A 6,000-nucleotide genomic window follows, 5' to 3' on the forward strand; every position below is an offset into this window, starting at 1 on the left:
ATACAGCTTCCCCCCCACTAGGGGGGATGGCGCTAGCTGGGGGAATCACTGGCTAGGTAGAAAGCTGCCCTTGGAGGCACAGAGAGGCCAAGGGACTGTTCAAAAAGTCACACTGGAATTAGCAGAGCAGGGAATTAAACCTCGGCCCCTAAGTGCAGGACTAGTGCTCTAACCACTGGACAAGCCTGCCACTAAGCCCCGCCTCCCCATCACCTGATTAATGATGGGATGGGCCAAAATGAAAAAAGAAAAAGAAAATCGAAGTGCCGCATACACACCGAGTGCCATGCAAAGCTGCCAGCCAGTTTGCCGGTGATGCTAGGCAGGCTGAGACATAGGCCCTCTAGAGACGGAGGTCACTGAGATAAGGGCCTGTGTGTGAGTGTCAGAATTGTTGTTGAGCCTGGACTCACTGCACTGCTGATCCTCACCCACGAGGGGGCAACCATGAACCAGCTCTGGGCTCGCACTATTGATAGTGTCTCCTTTATATTTCCTGCCCCTCCAGCTGAGGGAGCCGGCCACCCCCGACACGGCCCTGTGGGGGAGACGAGCACCCACGTGGCTGGATTGCCGGGGCTCGGGAAGAGCCCAGGGAGGGGGTTTTCCAGAGCAAGAGACCCACCCTGAGAAGGGCTAGAGAAGCCTCCTCTGCCAGCCTTTCCCGCCGACCTCATCTGTGGACTCTGGGGGGGTTCACGCCAAGGGCTGGGACCCCCCCCCTCCACCCACACCTGACACCGCTGCCCAGGTCACCTGACTCGCTTGTAGCCTCAGACATGTTCCCCCCCCCACGCTGCTACATCAAACCAATTGTTACTTGCACAACACCCAGGAGCATCGTTTATGAAAGATTGTGATTTGGAGACGCTCCCTCATGAGGGAGGATGTTGAGAGTGTGGGAATTTGGAGATGTGCGGGGGGGGGGGGGAGACACCCCACGGCTGGGTGCAGCAGCGCCCTACCAAAGCTCTGCAGTTTGTTTCATTTCTCTCGGTCACTGGTTTGTTATTGAACGAACCACAAGGGCGTTCCAGATCGGGCGTCCCCTAGGCCCAGCCCTGAACAAACAGACTGCAAAGACCAGCCCTGCCCCAAAGAGCTTCCACTTGACGTTGAAAACGAGAGGTGGGGCCGTCAGGGAAACACTTCCCAGCCCTCGCTCTGTGCCCCACACTGACCCGGGCCCCCGTATATTTATCCCCAGACTCCCCCGTGAGCCGGGAGGGGTTACCATCCCTGTGCCACCCAGGGGGATCAGAGGCACAGACAGGCCAAGTGACTATCTGAGGTCACACCGGAAGTCAGTAGTGGAGCAGGGAATTGGCCCTCAGCCCCCTAAGTGTAGGGCTAGTGCTCTAACCACTGGACAAGCCTTCCACTCTTAAGGTCAGCCTCCCCATCACCTGCATGTGAGATGCTGACCACCCCTTTACCCCACAACCCCCTTGGCCAAGCTGTCAGTTTACCCAGCCTTCTCCCATGCTGCCACGGGTGCATAGACAGAATCCATGTAGTTCTTCACAGGACATGGCCCTGTCCTCCCAGCCCCTCCCTCAAACACTCCCAGGCCCAGGGCCTGCAAAGCACCCCTATGGCACGGACACTAAGCACTGCTCCTCACGCTGACCGGGACCCTCCGGCTAGCTCCTTGGACTCCCTCCGCACACCTGTTGGTTGCACCCGCTTGCTGTCTCACCTCAGACTTGGGTTGCCAGCTCCCTGCGGTAGGGGCCGTCTTCTCAGCGCACGCTCGTAGAACGCCTGCCCCCACAGGGCCCCGATCCTTGGCTGGGCCCCTCCGCTCTGCAGTAACCCAGATAATCAAACCAAACAGCAGACCAAGAGCCCAGAGCTGGGTGCTCCAGCCAGGCCACGGCCAACGAGAAGAACAGCCCCAGGTTTGAAGCGGGGGGGGGGGCGGGTCAACCCCTGGAATGTGGTGGATTTGGCAGCTCTTGGGATCTTCAGATACAGTTTGGCTGCCCCTCTGGAAGCTGCCTTAGCCCAACCCCAGTTCCTGGCCTCCCTCCAGGGAGGGACGGGTGTGATCGAATGGCCTGTGTCATGCAGGGGTCAGACCGGATTGAGCTAAGTCTCCCTTCCGGCCTTACAACCGATGAATCTCGGCACAATATTAGGAATGGAGAGGAGCAGGATGCCCAGCTCCCTGGGAATCTCCTACCCACATGTCAACCCGCCCTTTGTGGGGGTCCCCATCCAGTGCAGGGTGAGTGCACCCCATCCTTTGAGCTGCCCTGTACCTCAGGGCTGCAAGGTCCAGTGCCACCACCTGGGGGTGGGTGGCAGCCAAGGTAGCGGGTCCCAGACCAGGGCCCTGACAACAGCGAGTGAGTTCACCACTGAGTCAGCAGGGATCCAGCCACAACGTGCCAACTACACTCAGGACTATGGCTAGTCCCTCCCCTGGGCTACTTCCTACCAGGACTCCTGGGTGTCTTCACAGTCTCCAGCCCATGCTGTTCTCAGTAGTCATGAATCCCCTGCTCCTTGTTCTGTCATCTGCCACCACTGAGAACAGCCTAGCTCCATCCTCTTTGGAATCCCCTGGGGCATCAGCAAGTATCGGGGCATCTCCCAGAGTCTCAACACCTCTGGCTTCCACAGCTGGGGGCTGTAGTTGCTTTCAGACTGGAGCTTGCTACGTGCATCCTCCCACTGCAACAATCAGCCCCAGACTGAACTGGGCTGCTCCCTTTTATACTAGCACTGCACTTGGGGCATGCCCAGTAGGGACGTGGGGGCGTGGCTTCCGCAGCCCACAATGCGGAGTTAACTCTGTGCTGTCCAGTGCAGGGTGTGTGCACCCCATCACAGTCAGGCGAAGTGACTGCAGCCATGTTGCTGGAACATGAATACAGATGGGGGGTGAGGGCAGATGGGTCCAGTCTGCTCAACACACCGACAAAGGGCCCAGCCCCCTGAGGTGCACAGCCTCACCCTTTGCTCCCAATGGTGCTAACGGGGACCTAGCATCTACCAACTCAGGGCCTGCTCCAGCTCCCGTTAACTGCCAGGAGTGCAGGGTCAGGCCTGTGGGAGATGCTAAATCAGATCCGACCAGAGGTCCAAGTAATTCAAGATCATGGCACAGAGGACAGCACAGAGCAAACCTAATGGGCAATTATGAAATAATCATCCCCTGTGGGAAGTTTCTTCCTCACCTCACCAGTTAGAAGCTGGTTTGTGCCCTGTCGCAGGAAGGTTCCTCTACTGAATCAGTGTTCTCACCTCTCCTGCTAGGCTCCTTGTCTCATTGAGAGCCGGGGTGGGGAGTTCCAAAGGATAAACACCTGTTGGGTACCAGACTCTAGATGGGTTTTCAATCTGCTGCCTTCCAGGTCCGGGAGACACCTGCTTGGCCTGGTCTTATGAGACAGCCTGAGCAGCAGCCCTGTTTGGAGGACTTTGCTCCTCCATCAGCCCGGAGGAGCTGATGCAGCTGCAGAAGAGCACAATGGAGTCTCATCCGCTTGGCACCTCAGCAGGGAAATGTCAGATCTGGCCCCGATCCTGCGAAAGGATCCACCCCACATGACGTCTCAATGACACCCAGACAGGCCTTGAATCAGACTCCAAATAAGGAAATGTTCGAATCCTTCTGTTGGTCAGGCAGCAACAGCCGGGCCTTTGGGTTCAGAGAAAATACCCCTGACAGCATCTTTAAAGGGTCCTGGCTCTAGCCTGCTACCAATCCTAGTAACAAGGTGTCATAAATGAAAGGGTGGGGGGGGAATAGCTCCCTTTGATGGACACCCAGCCAGCCAGCCAGTTAGCTATAAAATCCCTCTTGGTAGCTGTTCTCTACTTGCTTTACCAGTAAAGGGTTAAAAAGTTCCCGAGGTAAAAAAAAGAAAGTGGGCACCTGCTCAAAAAAGCCAATGGAAAGGCTAAAACTTTTTTAAATTGAAAACAAAACTTTCCCTTTGTCTGTGGTTGTTCCCTCTGGGCTGAAGGGACGGGGCAGCAGGAATGCTGTGAACCCAGATATGAAAGTCATCAGATCATATCTAGAACTACTTTTAACAACCCAAATATGTAAGTAAATTAGAATGTTTAGAAAGACGCAACTAGGTTTAATTCTGTTTATTTTTTAAGGCTTGTGGACTCCTCTGTGCTAACCCCAGATGCTTTCGTTTGCTTGTAACCTTTAAGCTGAACCCCCAAGAAAGCTAGTTTGGGGGCTTAATTTTTGGGAATTGCTCTTTTAAAATCTAGCAAAAGCCTAAGTTCCAGATGTATTTTCTTCCTTTTTTGTTTTTAATAAAATTGACCTTTTTTAAGAACAGGTTTGGATTTTTGTGTCCTAAGAGGTTTGTGGAATGTTGTTTGATTAGCTGGTAGCCACAGCTCATTTCCTTTGTTTTCTTTCTCAGCTCTTCCCCGGAGTGGGGGTGAAAGGGCTTGAGGGTACCCACAGGGAGGAATCCCCAAGTGCTCCTTCCTGGGTCCAAGGGGTTTTTTTGCATTTGGGTGGTGGCAGCATTTACCAAGCCAAGGTCAGAGAGACGCTGAAACCTTGGGAGTTTAATACAAGCCTGGAGTGGCCAGTATTAATTTTTAGAATCCTTGTGGGCCTCACTTCCTGCTCTCAGAGTGCTGAAGTGGGGACTCAGCCTTGACATGGTGGCAGAGGTGGGATCATTTTGAACCAGAGGCACAGACCTCAGGATTTTAAAAGGACACATTTTTCCTTTTGGCAGCCTGCAAAGTCAGGGATTTTTTTTTCTTTCTTTTCTTTTCTTTGCTGCCTGTGGGGGAACAGGCACACCAAAGGATGAGCCTGCAAAGCCAGGGAGTCCAACAAGCACTTTCTTTTTTCCCCCTAGCTTCGTGGCAATAGTTAGGATAGAGTGGGGCAGCCTGTGCATGAGGTTGGGCACTGAAACCTTAGAAAAAAGTCTTCCCAAAGCAGCACACCACGGAGAAGCCAGACCCAGATCAAGCTCAGACATCCAGCTCCATGACAAAAATGCAGGGAGGGGATGGGGGAAGGGGGACTTCCCAGGAGGGAAGGGTCATAGAATCATAGACTATCAGGGTTGGAAGGGACCTCAGGAGGTATCTAGTCCAACCCCCTGCTCAAAGCAGGACCAATCCCCAACTAAATCATCCCAGCCAGGGCTTTGTCAAGCCGGACCTTAAAAACCTCTAAGGAAGGAGATTCCACCACCTCCCTAGGGAACCCATTCCAGTGCTTCACCACCCTCCTAGTGAAAAAGTTTTTCCTAATATGCAACCTAAACCTCCCCCACTGCAACTTGAGACCATTGCTCCTTGTTCTGTCATCTGCCACCACTGAGAACAGCCGAGCTCCATCCTCTTTGGAATCCCCCTTCAGGTAGTTGAAGGCTGCTATCAAATCCCCCCTCACTCTTCTCTTCTGCAGACTAAACAATCCCAGTTCCCTCAGCCTCTCCTCGTAAGTCATGTGCCCCAGCCCCCTGATCATTTTCGTTGCCCTCCGCTGGACTCTCTCCAATTTGTCCACATCCCTTCTGTAGTGGGGAGCAAAACTGGACACAATACTCCAGGTGTGGCCTCACCAGTGCTGAATAGATGGGAATAATCACTTCCCTCGATCTGCTGGCAATTCTCCCACTAATGCAGCCCAATATGCCATTGGCCTTCTTGGCAATGAGGGCACACTGCTGACTCATATCCAGCTTCTCATCCACTGTAACCCCCAGGTCCTTTTCTGCCGAACTGCTGCTTAGCCAGTCGGTTCCCAGCCTGTAGCAGTGCATGGGATTCTTCCGTCCTAAGTGCAGGACTCTGCACTTGTCCTTGTTGAACCTCATCAGATTTTTGGCCCAATCTTCCAATTTGTCTAGGTCACTCTGGACCCTATCCCTACCCTCCAGCGTATCTACCTCTCCCCCCAGCTTAGTGTCATCCGCGAACTTGCTGAGGGTGCAGTCCATCCCCACACAGCCCTTCAAGAGGACCCATATAGCATTAAATAGCCAGGCCCAGAGC

This window comes from Chrysemys picta, chromosome 25 (genome assembly GCF_011386835.1).
Source record: "Chrysemys picta bellii isolate R12L10 chromosome 25, ASM1138683v2, whole genome shotgun sequence".
NCBI classification, from domain to species: domain Eukaryota; kingdom Metazoa; phylum Chordata; order Testudines; family Emydidae; genus Chrysemys; species Chrysemys picta.